The 20749-nt window shown below is 42.5% G+C and overlaps 2 protein-coding genes across 5 annotated transcripts in view; one reads left to right on the top strand and one right to left on the bottom strand.

The window, feature by feature from the left end:
* The window catches only part of TMOD2 (tropomodulin 2), a 46623-nt gene extending 34246 nt beyond the window's left edge, over positions 1-12377 (bottom strand). For 2 of the 3 annotated variants that reach the window (XM_060005968.2, XM_060005969.2), the window contains exons 1-2: positions 12257-12364; positions 201-293 (exon numbers count right to left, since the gene is read on the bottom strand). The gene's annotated coding sequence lies outside the window, so the exon portion shown is untranslated. Of the gene's footprint in view, positions 1-200; positions 294-12256 lie in introns of all 3 variants that reach the window. The other variant, XM_060005967.2, reaches the window with a different exon arrangement.
* Positions 12378-12536: 159 nt separating this feature from the next.
* Positions 12537-20749, top strand: part of LYSMD2 (LysM domain containing 2) — a 28660-nt gene continuing 20447 nt past the window's right edge. The window contains exon 1 of one of the 2 annotated variants that reach the window (XM_060005970.1): positions 12537-12679. The gene's annotated coding sequence lies outside the window, so the exon portion shown is untranslated. The remainder of the gene's footprint in view (positions 12680-20749) is intronic. The other variant, XM_060005973.1, reaches the window with a different exon arrangement.

Here is a 20749-nt window from a genome sequence, read left to right on the forward strand (position 1 = left end):
TTTTGTTTCTTAAGCCACCCTCCCTAATTCTTTATACCCCTAGTCCATTCTTTTTTTCAACCTCCTCTTTTTATATCATCTGCCTCCTAAACTTCCACTCAAAACAAAATTTTTCCTCAATCCCTTCTTTCTGGCAGAGCATTTTACAGATCTTCCCTCAAAAGATAATATTGCATTCAGGAAATAGCAATGTACTTAACTGATTGTGTTTCTCCTTTGGCCGTATTAATATCAAGCAGATCTTTCAAGGCAATGAATACTTGCTGTCAACCTACTATTTGCCAGGTATGGTTCTAAAAAACAGGAATACACAGATAAAACAAGATATCACCCTTTCCCCAAGGAGAACACAACTCAGTGAGATATACATACATAGGGATAATACCACTGGATAAGTGTGTGGACTAAGAATGCCGCCTGCCATATCAGCAAAGGATGCAACCCTCAAACACTACAGCCACCCCCAATGGTGCACCCTCAGGGGACTCAGGATGGGAAAGAACAGAATACTGGCCCTAGACAGTTAAGGTGTATATCACAGGAATTACTTCAGTGAGCCCAGACTTTTGCATCTTCCCCTTGTTGACTTAAAAAAAAAAATACATGCACAACGTGAGAGTTGCGAGTTAAATTTTATTTGGGGCAAAATGAGGACTGCAGACTGGGAGAGAGCGTTTCAGATAACTCTGAGAAACTGCTCCAAGGAGGAGAGGGGAGGAGCTAGGATATGTAGGAGTTTTGCAACAAAGAGCAGGTAATTGGGAACGTCAAAAGATTATTGTTAAATAAAGAAAACCAAACATCTCAAGTTAAAGAATTTAGTGCTTTTCTATGTATGGGAAGATGCAAGAGTCTGGGCTCACTGAAATCATACCCTTGATATGGACCTCAGCTATCTGGGGCCTGTATCCTGTGTTTTCGCATCCTGAGTTTCCTCAGGGCTCACCGCAGGGAGTGGCTGCAGTCTGCTGGCTGCTAGATGGCAGGTATTCTTTTCAGCCCTGAGTTTCCTCAGGGCTCACCAGCTCACGTTGGAGGGCTGCAACCATTGGTGACTGTGACATCCTCTGTTTATTGATATGGCAGGAAATATTCCATTTATCATCCTACACAGAAAAGTGCTGAATTCATTAACTTGAGATGTTTGGTTTTAACTAATAGTAATCTTTTGATGTTCGGACTCCCTGGGTTTTCTAGCAAAAACCCCTATACATCCCGGCTCCTGTCATACACAGCTATCTGAGAAACTGCCTCCTGGGCTTGAGTCCTCAGAAAGTCCGCTGAAGAAAACATAATTCTCAACTTTTAGGTTGTGTGCTTTTTTTTTTTTCAGTTGACAAGTGTTATAACAGAAGTCATGTCCACAGTAGGTTTAAAACACATGAGGAAATAATCCTTGGATGGGGATGGGGGTTTTGAGTTGACACTGAAAGAAGTTGTGTTTGAGCCTTGAAGGAAGAGGTCCTAAGGTGGATGTGGGCAGGGAAGGCTCCTTCCAGGAAAATGGAACAGCATAAACAAAGGCACAAAGATAAGAAAGTACATGATGCTTGGTGAATGGCTGGTGTGGCTAGAGGGGAGCAGGGGGAAGAGGAGAGGAAACAACTAAAGATGAAGAAGGGACAACTGTGAAGGGCCTTTCCTATACGTCTTGCCAAAGAACCTGGGCTTTATTCTGTTGGAGATGGGGAGTCACCACAAATGCTTAAAGTAGAGGAATTGATCTGAGAAGACCTGTTTTCAATAAGGTAATTCAAATGGTAAGAATGAAAAACAGGTTGTCATGGAAAGAGAATGGTTGTGGGTGGGGCCACTTAAGAGATATTGGAATGTTGTTCCTCCGTCCTTACTTCAACTGCTCACCATTTTCCAGTTTGTGATTTTTTATTTTGGTGTCTTTTCCATATACAATGTAACTCTCTTTCCCTTCCATCAACCCACCTTCTTTTAAGCTTTAATTGTAATATTCCAGTAAAAAAAAATAAAGCCAAACCAAAACAAACAAACAAAAATCCTCTCCCACTAAAGTCAAAGAAACCAGCTGGGTCATATACACTTTGTTCTGGTCCCAACTACCACTAATTTATTGTGTGAGTCTAAGAATGTCGCCTGCCATATCAGCAGAGGATGCCCTCAGCCACTTACAGCCATCCCCAGCAGTGCACCCTGAGGGGACTCAGGATGAGAAAGAACAGGATACTGGCTCTAGATAGTTAAGGTGTATATCTGCCAGGCTCTTAGCCTGAACTGACTGAATTACCCTAACCAATAGATTCTAAGATGCACAGTTTCCCACACTTAACACTCAGAAATTGTGTGTCCTGCAACTGATGGTCCTACAATTATTGCCGACCCAGGAGCAGTCAAGATGTCATACTTGTCATTGCCTGTGTATGCATAAATAACAAAAGCACCAGCTTCAAAGCTAGCAAAAGGTGTGTCAGTAGTTTGGAAAATATCTCAGGGACTTTTTAAAATAGTGGAATACTCTTTTAAAACGTAACATAATTTACAGAGTAGATTTAAGAGCCAACATCAAAGGCTTTTAGTTCTTTTACAGATTTTTTTTTTTAATTACCACTCTTGATGGCACAGAGGAGATACTGTGTGGAAAAGACCAGACACTGATGAATATGAGTGATTCCAAAAGCTGGAGTCTGAACATGAAGGAGCTTTAAGAATATTAACCAGGGGCTTCCATGGTGGTGCAGTGGTTAAGAATCCGTCTGCCAATGCAGGGAACACGGGTTCGAGCCCTGGTCCGGGAAGATCCCACATGCTGCAGAGCAACTAAACCTGTGCGCCACAACTACTGAAGCCCGCGCGCCTACAGCCCGTGCTCCGCAACAAGAGAAGCCACCGCAATGAGAAGCCCACACACCGCAACGAAGAGTAGCCCCTTCTGGCCACAAGTAGAGAAAGCCTGTGCACAGCAACGAAGACCCAACGTAGCCAAAAATTAATTAATTAGTTTTTTAAAAAAAAGAATATTAACCCATTCATTTCCATTTTCCCTTTTTATGTATGCACAGAGGTGATATATTTTTTTTAAGGTATGTGTATTCATAGCAGCTTTATCTGTAATAGCCCAAACCGTAAATAACCTGAATGATAATTAGTAGGTGAGTGGATAAACAAATTGTGGTATATCCACATAATGGAATCTACTCAGAAATAAAAACTAATGAACTATTGATACACACAGTAACATGGATGAGCCTCAAAACAATTATACTGAACGAAAGAAGCCCGATCAAAAAGAATGTATACGGCATGATTCCATTTGTCTAAAATTCCAGAAAATGTAACCTGCTCTATATGACAGCAAGCAAATCAGCTGCTGCTTAGGGATGGGAGAGAGGTAGGGAGGGGAAGAGGCTCACGAAGGGGCCTGAGGAAATTTTGGGCGTTTGATTGTGATGGCTTCACAGGTGCATGCATATGTCAAAATTCATCAAATTGCATCGGTTTAAATATGTGCAATTTGTTGAATGGCAGTTCAAAAAATCTATGTGTAAGTCTAAAACAGCTCTTCAATAAAGTAAAAAAATTGTATTTTTAAGAAGGGTCACTTTTTTTTTTTTTTTTTCTTTTTGGCCACATCGTGTGGCTTGCAGGATCTTAGTTCCCTGACCAGGGACTGAACCTGGGCCCTGGCAGTGAAAGTACCAAGTCCTAACCACTGGACCGACAGGGAATTCCCAAGAAGGGTCACATTTTAATTGGCAGCATTTTTCTTCTCGGTGGTATGTAAAATACTGGTGCATTTGACAACTGATGGTATCTTAGAGTTGATAAGATTCTATTTGCAGTTCTATTCCAGGATTCTACAACTATACCCCAACTTCTTATCTTCCCCTGAAACAGACTTGCTCTCCTGGTTGTCTGGATCATACTATTAATCTACCAGTCAGTCACTGCCAAAACTCAGACCACGTGAGTTTCTTTTCCTTCGTTCCCTGTGTCATTGGTTAACACCTCCTGTGGATTCTTATTGCACAATACTTTTCACACCATCTCTTCCTGTCACTCTTGCTTTAGATCTTTGTTCTTTCAGACCTGGAGTACTCTCATTGCATCTTGAAAGGATTCTATTCTTCCCTCTAAGCCACCCAGAGCACCATGGTTAGATCATCTTTCTTCACACTGCTAACAAGCCACTTCCCTGATTAAGGACTTACAAAGGCTCCCTCTTGTCTACACAATGAAATTCAGACAGTCTAGCATCCCAAACTCCTACTATTTGGCTTTGATCTGCACTTTCTGTTTTCTGTCTTCATTACTTTCCTAGGGAGCCCTCCAACCCAGCCAAAATTGTTTATTCGCTCTCTGTGGTCGGCAGAATAATGGCCCCCTAAAGATGTCCATATGCTAATCCCCAGAACCCGGGAATATGTTACTTTACATGGCAAAAGGGACTGCGTGTGATTAAATCAAGGATCTTAAACTAGGAGACTATCCTGGATTATCTGGGTGGGTGCAATGTAATCACAGGGCTCTTAAAATATGGAAGAGGAAGGCAGAAGAGTCAGAGAATGAGATGTGATGACCAAAGCACAGGGACAGAGTGATGCAATTGCTGGCTTTGAAGATGAAGGAAGCGGCCGAGAGCCAAGAAATGTGTGCATCCTTTAGAAGGTGGAAAAGGCCTGGAAATGAATTCTCCCCAGAGCCTTCAGAAAAGAATGCAGCCCTGCTGACGCCCTCATTTTAGCCCAAAGAAACCTGCTTTGGACTTCCAACCTCCAAAATTGCGCGATAATAAATTTGTGTTGTTTTAGGCCCCTGCATTTGTGACAGCAGCAACAGGAAACTAATATACTCTCTTATTCATAGACTTCCATTTTCCGAGATAATTGTTCTGGATATCTCGTTTGCCCTCACAATTCACTTCCCACCCTGCTGTGTACCCTAGGAAGACGTTGTATTTACACGGCATCAAGGCTCCCTTGCTCTCTGGCTTCTGTTTGGCCAACAGGAGGCACTAGCAGGAAAACAGAGGGCAGGCAGAGAGGGAGGTTTGTCCAGAAGGGCCACATTGCCTACCAGGAAGCCCCCTCTACACAGCTGTCCCTACGCCCTTGCTGACTTCAGGCCTGGGGGTGGTGAAGGGTTCCTATGTGACTAGTGCCAGATTTCTGCCTTGTTGGATTCCTCAAACCCTCCCTACAACTTTGTAAATAGTCTCTTTATTAAAATTCCCTCAAATTCTTCAGTTCGAGTGTGTCCTCTATTTCTTGTTGGGACCTTGGCTGATACGGTAATATTACTTGGAATGCCCTTCTCTATTCTCATGGTCAATCCATGTGCTCTGCTTTTGAGACCTGGCTCAGATCCCAGCTCTGCAGGACCACAGAACATCAGGGCTGAGTGAGGCCTTAACGATCATCCAGTCCAGCAACACAGATGGTTTTTCTGATGCCTCTCTGATCACTCCTTGGTCTCTTTTGGCAATTCTTCTTCCTCTACCTTAAATACTGGCATGTTACAAGATCCTGTCTTAGCATTTCTTTTCTTACACTGTAAACTTTCCCTGGGGAAACTCATCCCCTCCAAAGTTTTCATTATAATCCATAACCTGAAGACCCCCAAATCCATATCTTTGATCTAGACTTTGTTCCTTGAGGGTTACATCCATATATTTCCACTGCCGAGCCAACATCTCTACTTCGCTGAATCAGCCATCTCAAATGTCAGAAGTATTCACATCATCTTTCCTTCCAAATAGCTTCTCCTCTGGAACTTCCAATTTTAGGAATTTGGCCAAGAAACCAGGGAGCCATCCTTGACATCTTCTCTTCCTTGTCTCCTCCCCGCCCACCAATAACCAAATCTGGTCCATACCTAAACATGTTGCGAATCCGCCTACGTCACTTGCCTGCACTGCCTCATCCAGCCTTAGTCCATCTGCATCCATTCTCCATACAAATGGCCAAAGTGATCTTTTTAACCAACTCTGCCCTAGTTACTTAAAATCCTCCAGTGGCTTCCCTTTGCTTGGAGGGTAAGGTTCAAATTCACAGTCTGACCTCTGTCATTCCCATCAGCCTCATCTTGCACTGCACTCCCCATCTCCTCCTGGCTTCAGCCCCCTGGACCACTTCCAACTCCTGGATCATGCCTTATGTTGTTTCCTCTGCTCAGAGAACTCTTACCCCCTCTTTCTCTGGCTGACTGGTAGCCAACTCATCTTCCAGTCTCAATGTAAGCTTCAGTTCCTCAGAGAGGCCTTGTTCAGACCCCCAGGCAGGTCTGAGTCACTCCCCACCCCATGGCACACCCCTTATTCAGAGCTCTCCTTGACACTATTACAATTGCTTGTTTTATCTCTGTCGTCCTTGCTAAGCTCTGTGAGGGTAGAGACTGTGTCAGTTTTAGTCATTGTTATAATCCTGGCTCCCAGCACAGGTCTTGACCCAGAGAAGACATCCAACAAGTATTGTGCAAAAAATGTCAAAAGAAGGAAATGAGCTCAGAGAGGTGAAGTGACCCGTTGGTCCAGAGATCATTCCACCATATCCACAGCCTGCACTCTCTGTCACGGAACATTCTGAGGCCACCTAAACGCACAGAAGTTGCTCTGTTTCCTACATCTCATTGCCTATGTCACCAGTTGAGTGTTCTTCCCTCTCTCATTATTTTTTATGTATGCTACATAAATGGTTCTCTCTCCAACTACACCACCAACTCGTAGAGGACAGGGATGATGTCATAATTCTTTATATTCCTGGGCTTCTTGGATATACAGTCAACAAGTATCTACTAAAAGTCCACCTTTTCCAATGCTGGGACAAAAGCAGTGAACAGAACAGATGATATCTTGTGCCCTAACTGAGCTTACAGTTTGGCAGTGAGAGAGACTTTAAGTAGTTACAATAACATGTTAATACTATGTAACAGTACCTGTTAAAACAAATTGCATATGTTGTGCCAGTGCATGGGGGGGGGGGGGTCTTAAAGCCAGAGGAGAAAAAAAGTGTATCCTCCGGGAGCACAACTCTGATTTAAAGATCTGGGGGAAAGCTGGTTTTATTTTTAATAACAAATATAGATATATGTGAAAACATTATTCACATAGCTTTTAAAGTCAAATCACAGATTTCTAGCTCATGGCTAGCCTGCTTTAGCCCCTACCCAGGCCTCCCAGAGTTCATATTTGTCCTCTTCGGAAAGTTTCCAAAGAGTTGCCGCAGCCTCACCTCCGGCAGACTGTGTCCCATGGCAAGCTCTCAACATGCAACGAGAAACTAATATGCACACTGCAGTGAAGCAAGCGCCAAACAGAGCTTCCAGGAGTCCAGGTAGGCATGTACAGACACCAACCGGTTAGAAAATGGACAAGAGGAGCAAGGACTTGAGCTGAAGGGAGGATGATTTGGGCCCTCTGATAACTCTTCCTGTTACCAAAGATACAAGCCCGGAAAAGGAAAACAAGCAGTGTGGCTTCCTTCGCTTCTCTTTCTGCTACCTTATTTGTATAACTGTGGTATGAAAGAGGAAAATCAGATACAGCACGAAGTGCCCAGCCTTTGGCCCTCCCTCCCCACACGATTAGAACCAAAGCCAAAACAAGCAGCCTTATTTATTAAATCTGATCCAAACCAAAGACCAATTTTTACAAAAGAGTAAGAAAAAAATACTTGTAAAACCTAGTGAAAAGTTTTTTAAATGGGTAAAACAGTGCCATAAATTGTTCTGGAGTACATATATATCTGGGAAAGCTACAAAGGACTGCACATGGAAAAGACAGACACCACGTAGCAAGGGGAGGGGGAGTTAATTGGGGAAGGAGGACTTGGGCTTCCACCGCACTGATGATGATTTAGTCCCAAGAGGGGTAGTCAGTAAGTGAGAAGTTCTTATTCTGTATTATATATCTTCAATATTTTATAGTAATCTCTAAACAATCGGTGAACCAGTTTGCACAAGAGCCAAATCTACATTTTCTAAAACTAGTAAATTAGAAAAAAAATCAGCTTATCAATATATCCTCCAACAAAACAGGAATTGATCCTATATATTTAATTCCTTTCTAGATGCAGGGAAATACAAAGATGTGTACAAAACACATAGCCTGTGTTTTGGAATCTAGCTATTTGAAGATGGCCCATTCAAGTCTGTTTGTTTTTTTTTTAAATAACCAAATGGCTCCTGCCATATCCTGGGAAATACCTGCAGGCGATGCAGGACAGAGACTGGGGTGTGATGAGGAGGAATTTCAGGCAAAAACTATGAGAAGGCAATTGGAAGGGGCAAGCTGAATGGGGAATGAGGAACACATCTTACCAGAATGAAGAGTTTGTCTCTGAGATCATTTGTTCTTAACTTCCCAATCTTACAACGCAAAAGTTGCCATAGCTCCAACTGTGCTTGAAAACTGTCTCCTTTTAAAACAATGTGCCCACCAGTAACCACCCCCTCCAGGTTCAGAGAGCACAGAAGACAAAAAGCATGGGCCTTGGAGTCAGCCAGCCCTTGAACTGATGGTTACAGATCCACGTGTGAGTGACAACCTCTCCAAGTCTCTGTCCCTTCCTCCGTAAAACAGGCAAAGAGCAGCACTTATTTCACAGGGTGGTTCCCTCTGTTAACCTTGTCAGGATCTGTTGAACGTGGAGAGGCAGCACCCTATAGGAGCCCTGGGTCAGCACTGCCAGGTGTAGCAAGCCGCCATGGGTAGGCTGGCCAAAGTATGAGATAGGTTTCCACCTGGGCAGGAAGTTGCCAAGAAGCTTCCTGGGGGGGGCAGAAGGGCTCTAGCATGGAAGTCTCACTGTCTGCCCAGACTGCCACCTGGTTTCTAATTATCTTGGCAGGTCCTATTCCCTGCTGCTGCCCTACCCCTTTGTCAGGCCCTATTCTCTGTTTTCTGAGGAGTTCTTGTTTCTTGACTTCTAACTCCTTGCCTTCCACATGGGTGTCTGGGTCTTTTTGGTTTTCAACTGCATACTGGTTCTAGCCATGTCCCCTCATCTTGGCTTCAGGAAGTTATGGGCTTCTCACTTCCTGACTGGCACTATGGGTTCTCTACTTTTTGTCTTTTCTGCCTGCTTATGCATCTTTGACCCACCTACCTTCTCTCCTTCTCTGGCATCTGTATCCCAGCTAGGTTTTGATCAAAGCTTTGTTATGACTTACAGGTGCTATGTGCACCTTGACTCATGACTGCTTATCAAGATGATATGCAAAATATTTAACTGGTATGAAATGGGCACTGTCCTATCAGAATGGTTGTCAGCTATAAACGACAGGGATGGCTGACCCTGTATATACTGGCTGAACAGTAGCCCAACTCCCTAGCCTCAAGACCCCTCCCACTGCTCTGACAAAGAGGCCTCCTGGTTCTTTCACTGGGCTGGTGCCTCAGATTGGCTCCTTACTCCTCATGTCCTGGCTCAGCATGGCTGGCCTTGCACCTTGTTTCATGAGCTCCTATTACCCACAGTCCTAGAGCTGACCTTCTCATTCCTACTCTACTCAGCCGTCACCAGGGAAACCCAGGAATACTGGCGACACACAGGAAAGAAATGGGGTAGCCTTGATGCCAAAACAGGGGAGCAAAACATAAAAGCATATATATATATATAAATCTCAGGTATAGGAAAAACATCCTTGCAGCAAAAGGTTCTGTATAAAATTAAGTGCTGTATCTTAAGAATTGGTTCTGTTTTCTTGGTCTGGTAATAGGTAACAATTCTCTTCTCCATCTGCCTTCTATGAGCCTCTTTGAGCCACATGGGTGCAGATCTTGAACGGAGAGAGGAAAGGGATAGCACTTTCAGAATGGTTCTTGGGTAAGGCTAGAATTTCTAAGGTTTGGGAATTATTAATACTTTAAGGTTGGAGTTAGGGGATGAGATGTCTTAAGAATAAATGATTCATAGTAGTCAAGACAAACCAAAAAACAGAACTTCCCCTGACCCAGCTCACACCTCCAATAGGATTTAAATCTTGGGAACCTGAAGCCACAGACTCACTGTGAGTCCCCCGCGGATCCACTGCTTTTTTCTGTCACTAACCACGCTGTCCTCTACAATCCTTTCCTTTGTTTACTTATCTATTTTATTGATCACCTCAATCTTTATTTAAAAAGTTCAAATCTACAGAAAACGTAAAATAGTACAATAAACACCTGTACACCACGTTCTTTAATTCACCAGCTGTCACCACTTAGCTGCATTCTGGAGTGTCCTCCCCAACTCTTCAAATCCCCCTCCACCCTGAACCCACTGAAAGTTGCAGACGTCATGACACTGTGCCTCAAATACCCACATCTCAAAAGAGAAAGACAGTGTCCTACATGATCACAGTACCACCACTGCACCTAAGAAAATGAAAAGTAATCCCATAATATTACCTAATATGCAGTCCGTATTCAAATCTCTCCAGTTGTCCCCAACTCATCGTTTATAGCTATTTTTTATTTATCTTTTCTGATCTAGGATCCAAAGTTCATACATCCTGATTGGTTATTACTTGAATATTTTAATCTACAGTATCCCATTCCCACCGTCTTTTTGGCAGGAACACCACACACGTCAAGTTATGACCTTCTTATTGCATCCCAACAAGAGATGCATGATAGGTGTTGGGAAGCTTGATCATTCAGCTAAGGTGATGACTTCCTCATCTCTCCATTGTAAGGACACATTTTCCCTAGGTAATCTGTGCCGAGATACTTTGAAAAAATGCCGAGATACTTTGAAAAAATGTGAAAATCCTATTCCCCAACAACCTTTTGCTCAAAGGTTTTGTACCCCTGGATGAATCCTTGCCTGAATCAGTTACATTAGGGTTGCATAGCACTGGTTTTCTGGTTCTCTCATTCCTTCTATTGTGTATTTATTATTCAAACAATGACCCATCAATACCCATCCTCTCTATCCTCAGTGTCTGTACTCTCTGCTTACTTTTTGCTGCGGTTTCCTCCCCTCCTCCTTGCTGACCACATCTGACCACTCTGCCCAGCACGGGGGAGCCATTTGCTTCTCCCTTTACCTGCTGATCCCATCACTTCACCTCCAGCAAATTAAAAACAAACACGGAACATCCACAGCCTGTTGTTGTCTACCAATTTATAGTAATTTACAAAAAATAAAAGTTGTAATGCATATTTATTGGGTTAGACTGCAGAGAGTAGATAGAGGAAATTGGTTTTATTTTTTTAAAAATCAGGTTGCCTAAACCCTGAAAAATCTTTCCTCCTCACTAGGTAAAGCCGCTTGCTCTGTCACAATCAGGTTTTTGTAATGGTGTTGAACACCAGCACCCTCATCTCCTCAGTTCCCCGATAATGAGAGTCTTGGAAGAACAGACGTTTAGAAATCATGTGACCCGAATGCCCCGTTTTACCATGGAGAAAGAGGATAAGAGAGATGAAGGGACTTGTCCAGGGTCCCTCAGCTCCTTAATGGTAGAGCTGGAAATGGGTTTTATAAATACCTTCTCCGATGTTCTTTTCATTCCCTTCCCAAGGACCTGGTGATTCAGATGTTTAGTAGGCAAGAGGAAGCCCGTAGCATTCACAGCCTCCTTCATTGCTAATTTGCATTTTGCCCGCATCACCTTCCCACCTTTGAAAACGTTAAGTAAAAACTCCCTTTAGGAGCCATTATTATTATTATTATTAAAAAGCAATTTTCATTTCTGCAGGTCAACAGGGAAAATTTTGGAAGACTCAAGGGAGCACATGCTACCATTACTTTAACCAGAAAAAAAATGAGTCCTGAGAACCTGCATCAGGCCGCTCTCGGAACGCTGCTTTCTCGGAGGCTGAAACGCCCTGCGGGTGACAGCTCCAGCCGGAGTCTACCCTTCCCCGTCGCCTGCTCTAACGCTGCAGTGACAGGCATTAGGCTCCAGGACCTTGTCAAACGTTAACAAGAGAGGATAAAATGGGGAACAAAGCCCAGCGTAGAAAAACCCGGCCCCGCAGCTCAGGGAGGACAGAGACCGCGCCCTCACTGCGGCGGCCCGGGGGCTGCAGAGACTGCGGAGCCGCAGTGCGGGGCGTGGGACCCACACCCGCCGGGCGCCTCCGGCCCGCGCCGCCCTCTCCTCCGCGCCGCCCTGAGCCGCCCGTCGAGCCGAGGAGGCCAGAGGCGGCCCCGGCCTCGAGCGCCCGCCCGGCCGAGCGCCGACGCCGCGGAGCATCCTCCCGAGGGCAGGGAGGGCGCGGCCGCCCCACGCTGCGGGCCGGGGGCTGCGGACGGCGCCTCGCCCGGGCGGGCTCCCACCCACCCCTCGGCGCGCTCACCAGTCAGTGCGCCCATCCCGGAGCCGGCGGTGCTGGCAGTCAGTCCGTCTGCCCCGAGGTAGAGGGGCCGGCGAGCAGGGCGGCGCCGTGGCCCGGGCGAGCGAGGCAATCAACAGGCGGCTCCCGGCCGGGCGCGGCGCCGGGGCGCGCGGCTGCTGCGGAGCAGGCTGGGAAGCGTAGTTCGAGGCGGCGTGCGGCGGCCGCGCGGAGGCGGGACCCCGTGCCCACTGGCTGTCACCCCGGGCCTCCTCACCCCTCCCCTGAAGGTGTCCTCGCCCAGAATCTGCGTCCCGACCCCGTAACCGCTGTGCAGGCGAGGAGGACCTCAGCCTTGGGACCAAGCTGTGCGGGCTCTTTGGAGAAGCTCGGGGCTACGGATAGGGTGGGTGGCAAAGGCTCTCCAAGCTCGTGAGGAGCTGTTGGGTGAGTGAGCATCTTTAAGTGGAAGCCTTGTTAACACCGGCTCGGAGATAGAGCAGGCCTGCCCTAGGTTTTATTGGCTTTACGCCGGCCTAGGGCGGGGCGTGGGGAGGAGTACCTGGGGTACATGCCTGGGGGTAGGGAGGTGGGGTGTAGCGAGGCCGATCTAAGGGTTGTGGGTGAGAATGTTCGAGAGCCCACGCACACGCAGTGGCGTCACTAGAGGAGAGGCTGGCTAATTTAGCCTCTCTGTGCCTTAGCATCCTTATCTGTAAGGTAGGCTTAAAACTTGAAGACATGTTGTGAGGACTAAACGCATTTTAGTACAACAAACGCGCGGGTGCATATGTGAAAGCACCTGTGTCTGGCACTTAGCACATACTCAATAAATGTTCCTTCCTCGGGAGTTGCAGGGGAGACCCGGGCACACTGCCGGCCTCGAAAGCCCTACGTATAATGCTAAGCTGAAGATAGTCGGCCTCGTTGGTCTAGATAAATAAATGTTACAACCCGCCGGGTTTGCTATTGTCACACGTTTAGCAGGCTCACTTCATCCGGAATGTAAACTGTGATGTGTCCTCTATGCCAGGTTCTTGGGAACTACAAAGATAGAGAAAATACTGTCTGGTCTCTGAAGCATGAAGTGGGGTGGGGTAACATTGGACAAAGATTGAAATTATGAAAATATATGGCATAATAGGATTACCTTCCAGAAACGTTTTCTAATCAGATGTGATCTCTCTTTTTGAACCCTTGCTGCATATTTTCAGTGCAATATTTCACATTATGGTGGGATTTGCATCTTCCAGATGTGGTGGAAGGAAAATGAACCAAAGAGATGGATGCACCATTGCTGGCATAATCTCTGAAATAGGCAAAGGGTGAATGGAGGTGAAACAGTATCATAAACTGGCATGACCTGTGCAGTAATGATGTGACCAAAAAGAAAAAGTGCCGCAGAGAATTCCATGTTTGAAAATAGTAGCATCACTTTGCATTTGTGGAAGTACTTTCCTATCCATGTTCTAGCTTGATTTTTGCAACAACCCTGTAAGAGGCAGAGTGAGGATTTTTTTCTTCAGTTAAGAGTTCTAAGAGACACAGGTGATATGAGTTATTCGGACATCCAGCTGGTCATTAAGCCTATCTTCTCTCCTTCAGCCCTGACCTTCCCCAAAGAGGCACTCACAGCACTCGTTTTCCTTTGTACATTTCAAAATAGGGCCATACCTTCCCCAGCAAGAGGGCTGAATCAGAAAATAAAGTTAATTCTCAAAGGCTCTTGGAACTATAAAAATGAACAGTGGCATACAGTAGCTGCTGATTGAGATACCAGTGTTGTTTCCACTATCAACACTATAGTAATGAACTATAGTTTTGGCCTCCTCACCAGAATGACTAATCTGAGCGGGAAGGAGTGAACTTAAATGGAGGTGTGACCAAATCAATTTAAATCACATTCCCAAGTTTTCCTATATGTTTGTTATTCCAAATACCCTATGTAACAGACCAGATGTCTTTGACTTTTTTATGTTGTACATTTGTCACAAATTATAGCTTTCTGTTAAATAAGAATAGGACTGCTTACAGGTCAAGCTAGTAGCTTCCTCGGAGAAAGCTGATGGTAGGCATAAGCTGAAAATAATAAAGCAATTTTATTCAGATTTGAAGAAAGTGTAGCAAAGGTTTGATATAGCAAAGATACTTAGTGGTGTACTATCTTTCTCATTGGCTTCCTTGTGATTCCCTGAAAGGAAAAGTTCTGCATGTGATGAAATGAATGGAGCACTGCTTCAGATGAAGATTGTGAAATGAAGCAGGTGTAGAAATGATTTCTTAGGTTAAAGTCATAGGTGGCAGCCAAAGCAGAGTTACAAGAACTATCCAACGGTCCCAGTCCCATTTATATGAAAATGTAAAATTGAAACACAACTCCTAGAGCTGGAAGGGACCTTACAGATCATCTTGTCTTGCCTCTTCATGCAGTGAGGAGGCTGATACATCGACAGTAAATTCGCAATGGAATATGTAGCATACATCATTTGGAACACCTAGTAGATACTGTTGCTTGCCTACTCAACATCCATTCCCGCCTTTTCCTTCTTCTTTGCAGAAGCCTGCAAAGGTGTTCACTCATTAGGGAACCTGACCCTATTACTATCCCATACCAACCTGTCATGGGCAAGGGGAATACAATCCTCTTGACTGGCCACTGAGAGATTTGGGGTGGGCATGTGACCCAGTTCTGGCAAGTGAGGCCTGAGGAGGGGTCAGCTGAAGTCCTTCTAGGAAAGGTTTTCTTGCTCTTAAATAGAGGCATACAGGGAAACATGCCACCATCTCCATGGGATGTTGTTGCATCTGGCCGTGTTACCTCAAACTGGAATAGCCATCTTAGGGGATCCAGCCTTAAAACAAAGCCAACACACTGATGATGGCAGAGTAAAGAGATAGAATGAACTTGGGTCTGTGATGTTGTTTCTGAGACAGTAAACCAATCAGCCCTGGTGCTGCCCTACTTCTGGATTTATTATTATAGGAGATAATAAATATCCTTATTGTTGAGCCCATTTGAGATGGAGTTTTCTGTTACTTGAAAGTGAAAGAATCCTAAGTGTTGCAGATGAAATGTGAAAGTAAATTCTTTGGATGGACTGAAGGACTACTTCCCAGAGTTAATAAAAACAAACAACAACCACAACCCAGGCAAAGGATAGGGATATTATCCATTATAAATGGATAGAAGTATGCGTTTAAACTATGGTTAAATTGTGGTTTCCAATCCAGACAGACCTGGGTCGAACCCATATATTTACTGCTTGCTTGACTGTGGCCAAGTTTCTTTAACCTTTCTAAGCCTCATTTTCTTCATCTCTAGGCTGGGGATAATAATACTTACCACATGGGGTTGTTATGAAGATGAAATGAGATAATTTGTGTCAAGTATGCTACAAAGGATATGGTGTCTAGTAAGCACTAAAGGAGTGGTGACTATCTTGATGAACTATGAATTATCTTATTTATAGTATAATAAATAACATTATAACAGCCCTGGTGCTGCATCTAAAAGTGAATCACTATATAATAGTGATCATATTAAATGACACCACAATGATGTAAGCAACAAAGTCCAGAATGTGGGAAACTCTACATGACAACCCAGTTCTTCAATAAATTGCAAGAAAAATAAGGGAAGGAGAGTTTATAGATACACAGAAATAGAAGAGGCAAATAACCATATGTAGTGTGTTATCTTGATTTGAACAAAGCAGCCGTTAAAAAAAATCACATCTATGAGACAACTGGCGGGAATGTGAACACAGAATATTTGATTATCTTAGGGTATTATTTTTAAATTGTTTGGATGTGATAATGGTATCGTGTTATTTTTTAAAAAAGAGTCATCTTTTGGAAAGATACTACTGAATATTACTGAAAAAATACTGAATATTTGCAGAAGAAATAATATCTGGGATTTGCTTTTCAAATAATCCAGCATGAGAGTAGTGGTAGGGTGGCAGGGTGGAGGTATCAATGAAACAAGATAGGCCATGAGTTGATAATGGTGGAAGCTGAGTAATGGAGCTTTATTAAACCATTCTCTCTGCATTTTTTTTTTTTTTTGGTAACTTTTGACCCCCTTCCATGTGAAGAGAACTTTTTAATATCTATTCTCTTAACAACTTTCAAATATGCAATACAGTATTATTAACTATAGTCACATGCTGTACATTACATCCCCATGACTGATTTATTTTATAACTGTAAGTTTGTATCTTTTGACCCTCTACACCCATTTCACCCACTCCCCGCTCCTTGCCTCTGGCAACCACTGGTCTGTTCTCTGTATCTACAAACTTGGTTTTGTTTTTGTTTTCGATTCCACATGTAAGTGAGATCACACAGTATTTGTCTTTCTCATCTGACTTATTTCACTAAGGATAATGCTCTCAAGGTCCATCCATGTTGTCGCAAATGGCAAGATTTCATTCTTTTTGGCGGCTGAATAATCTCTATATTTTTATTTTTTAATTTATTATTATTTTTTTAATCTCTGTATTTTTAAAATACAGCTTCCCTGAGATATATTCCAAATACCATAAATTTACCCTCTTAAAGTGTACAATTTTGGGCTTCCCTGGAAGCGCAGTGGTTGAGAATCCGCCTGCCAAGGCAGGGGACACGGGTTCAAGCCCTGGTCCGGGAAGATCCCACATGCCGCAGAGCAACTAAGTCCGTGCGCCACAACTACTGAAGCCCGTGCACCTAGAGCCCATGCTCCGCAACAAGAGAAGCCACCGCAAAGAGAAGCCCGCGCACAGCAACAAAGATCCAATGCGGCCAAAAATAAATACATAAATAAATTAATTTTAAAAAATCTTTTGCCTGCTTTTTAAACTGGGCTATTTGCCTTTTTATTATTGATCTATAAATGTTTTTTATGTGTTCTGATTATAAATTCCTTGTCAGACATATTATTTGCACATATTTTCTCCCATTCTGTGGGTTGTTCTTTTTTCTAATTTCTTGATGGTATCCTTTGGTAAACACCCTTTATCAGTTTGAAGAGGTTCCTGTCTATTCCTACTTTGTTCAATGATTTTATCATGAAAGGGTGTTAGATTGCACCAAAGACTTTTTCTGTGTCTGTTAAGATGATCATGTGGGTTTTTTCATTTATTCTATTAATATGGTGTATTACATTTATTTTCAGATCTTAAATTAACTATTCATTCCTGAGATAAATCCTACTTGGTCATGGTGTATAATCCTCTTTATGTATTGTTGGAATTGGTTTGCTAGTATTTTGTTGAAAACCTTTTGTGTCCATATTCATAGGAATATTGGTCAGTAGTTTTCTTATCTTTTGATGCTTTGACTAGTTTTGGTATCAGAGTAATACTAGCCTTATAGAATGAGTTAGGAAGTGTTGCTTCCTCTTCTAATTTTGGGAAGCATTTATGAAGGACTGGTATTAATTTTTTTAATTCTTTAAATGTTTGGTAGAATTTACCAATGAAACCATCTGGGCCTTGGCTTTTTTTGTTGGAAATTTAAAAATTACTAATTCAGTCTTTGTGGTTGAATTCAGATTACGTATTTCTTCTTGAGTCAGTTTTGTTAGTTTGTGTCTTTCTAGGAATTTATCCATTTCATCTAAGTTACCTTGTTTGTTGGCAAACAGTTGTTCATGATATTTCTTTATTATCCTTTTTCTTTCTGTAATAGCAGTAGTGATATGTAGATCTAGGAGATGTTCCCTCCTTCATTCCTAATTTTAGTATATGCATCTCTTTCTTTTTTTCTTGGTCAGTCTAGCTAAAGGTTTGTCAATTTTGTTGATCTTTTCGAAGAACCAACTTTTGGTTTCGTTGATTTTCTCTCTTGTTTTTCTAGTCTCCATTTCATTTATTTTTGCTATAATCCTTATTAACTTTACTATGGCTGAGATGGTTTCACTCGTGAATTCTACCAAGAATTTAAGGAAGAAATGATACCAATTCTCTATAATCTCTTTCAGAAAATAGAAGCAGAGGAACACTTCCTAACTCATTCTATGAGGCCAGTATTACCCTAATACCAATACCAGACAAAGATATTACAAGGAAGAAAAATTACAGGTCAGTATCGCTCATGAAAATAGATGCAAAAGTCTTCAACAAAATATTAATAAATTGAGTTCAGGAATGCATAAAAAGAATCTTACTAGCAAGTGGAGTTTATTCCAGGTATGCAAGGCTGGTTCACCATTTAAAGAATCAATTAATCCATCACATCAGCAGGCTAAAGAAGAAAAAACTTATATGATCATATCAATAGATATAGAAAAGGCATTTGACAAAATCCAACATTCATTCATGATAGAAAGCACGCAGAAAACTAGGAATAGAGGGGATCGTCCTCGATATGATAAAGAAGATATATAAAAACTACAGCTGACATACTTAATGGTGAGAAACTAGATGCTTTCCCCCTAAGATCAGAAACGAGGCAAGGATATCTCCTCTTATTATTCCTATTCAACATCATACTGAAAATCCTAGTTAGTGCAGGGTGACTAGAAGGGGAGGGAAGGTATATACAGATTAGGAAGGAAGAAATGAAAGTCTTTGTTCATAGATGACATGATTGTCTATGTAGAAAATCCCAAAGAATTATTTTAAAAACCTTTCGGAACTAATAAGTGATTATAGCAAGGTTGTTAAGTTACAAGGTCAATAGACAAAGGCGATTGCTTTCCTGTAATTGTAAATTAAAAACACAACATCATTTATTTTAGTACCAAAAAGAAAGAAAGAAAGAAAAAAATACTTAGGTATATGTATCTATATGAGGGAAACGACAAGCTCTGATGAAAGGAGTTAAGGAAAATTTAAATGGTGAGATATTTCATATTTATAGAGAGAAAAACTCAGTGTTGTTAGGATGCCATTTCTTCCCAACTTGACTTATAGATTCAGGGCAATCCCAATCAAAATCTGAACAAGTTATTTTGTAGGTTATCAACCAACTAATTCCAAAGTTTATATGGAAAGGTAAAAGACCCAGACTAGTCATACAATACTGAAGAGGAAGAACAAAGTCAAAGGACTTACGCTACCAAATTTCAAGACTTACTATAAAGCTACAGTAATCATAACAGTGTGGTATTAGTGAAAAAATAGACAAATAGATCAATGAAACAGAATAGAGAGCCCAGAAATAGACTCACACAAATACAGTTAACTTATCTTTGACAGAGAAGCAAAGACAATTTAATAGAGAAAGGATAGTCTTTTCAACCAGTGGTGCTTAGCAACTGGACATCCACACGCAAAAGAATAAATCTAAACACAGAATTCTCACCATTTATAAATATTAACTGAAGATGGATCATAGACCTAAATTCAAATCACAAAACTATAAGACTTACAGGAAATAACATAGGACAAAATCCAGGTGACTTTGGATTTGATGATGACTTTTTAGATGCAACACCAGAAGCAGATTCGGGAAAGAAAAAATTGATAAGTTGGGCTTTATGAAAGTTGAAAACTTCGGCTCTGAGAAAGACACTGTTAAAAGAATGAAAAGGCAAGCCACAGACTGGGGAAAATATTTGTTGGCAAAGATGTGGAGAAATTGGAACCTGCATACATTGCTGCAAGTGGGAATGTGAAACGGTGCAGCTGCTGTGGAAAACAGTTTGGTGGTTCCTCAAAAAGCTAAACATGTGTGACCCAGCAATTTCAGTCCTAGGTGTCTTTCTAAAGAAATCTAAAGTAAGGACTTGAACAGATACTTATATGCCAGTGTTTACTGCAGTATTATTTACAATTGCCAAAATGTGGAAACAACCCAACAAGTATCCATCAGCCGATGAATGGACAAACAAAATGTGATATATCCACACAATGAAGTATTATTCAACCATAAAAAGGAATGAAGTTCTGACACGTGCTACAACATGGATGAACCTTGAGGACATTATGTTAAGTGAAACAAACCATCCACAAAGGACAAATATTCTAAGTTTCTATTTGTAAGAAATGTCTATAATAGGCAAATTCATAGAGATAGAAAGTAGATTAGAGGTTACCAGGGGCTGTGGGAAGTAGAAATCGGAAGTCACTGCTTAGTGTTTATAGTTTCTGTTTGGAGTGATGAAAACGTTTTGGAGATAGTGTTGTGATGGTGGTACCACATTGTGAATTGTATTTTGTGCCACTAAGTTGTATACTTAAAAATGGTTCAAGTGGTTAATTTTATAATGTATTATACATATATATTTTACCACAAATTAAAAAACTAATAATGTAATGTGAAACTTTTTTTTTTTATGCGGTACGTGGGCCTCTTACTGCTGTGGCCTCTCCCGTTGCGGAGCACAGGCTCCGGACGCGCAGGCTCAGCAGCCGTGGCTCACGGGCCCAGCCGCTCCGCGGCATGTGGGATCTTCCCGGACCGGGGCACAAACCCGTGTCCCCTGCATTGGTAGGCGGACTCTCAACCACTGCGCCACGAGGGAAGCCGGAAACATTTTATATGGGTTAATTGTATGGTATGTGAACTATTTCTCAATAAGCCTGTTAA

The sequence above is a fragment of the Delphinus delphis genome, chromosome 2 (genome assembly GCF_949987515.2).
Source record: "Delphinus delphis chromosome 2, mDelDel1.2, whole genome shotgun sequence".
Taxonomy (NCBI): domain Eukaryota; kingdom Metazoa; phylum Chordata; class Mammalia; order Artiodactyla; family Delphinidae; genus Delphinus; species Delphinus delphis.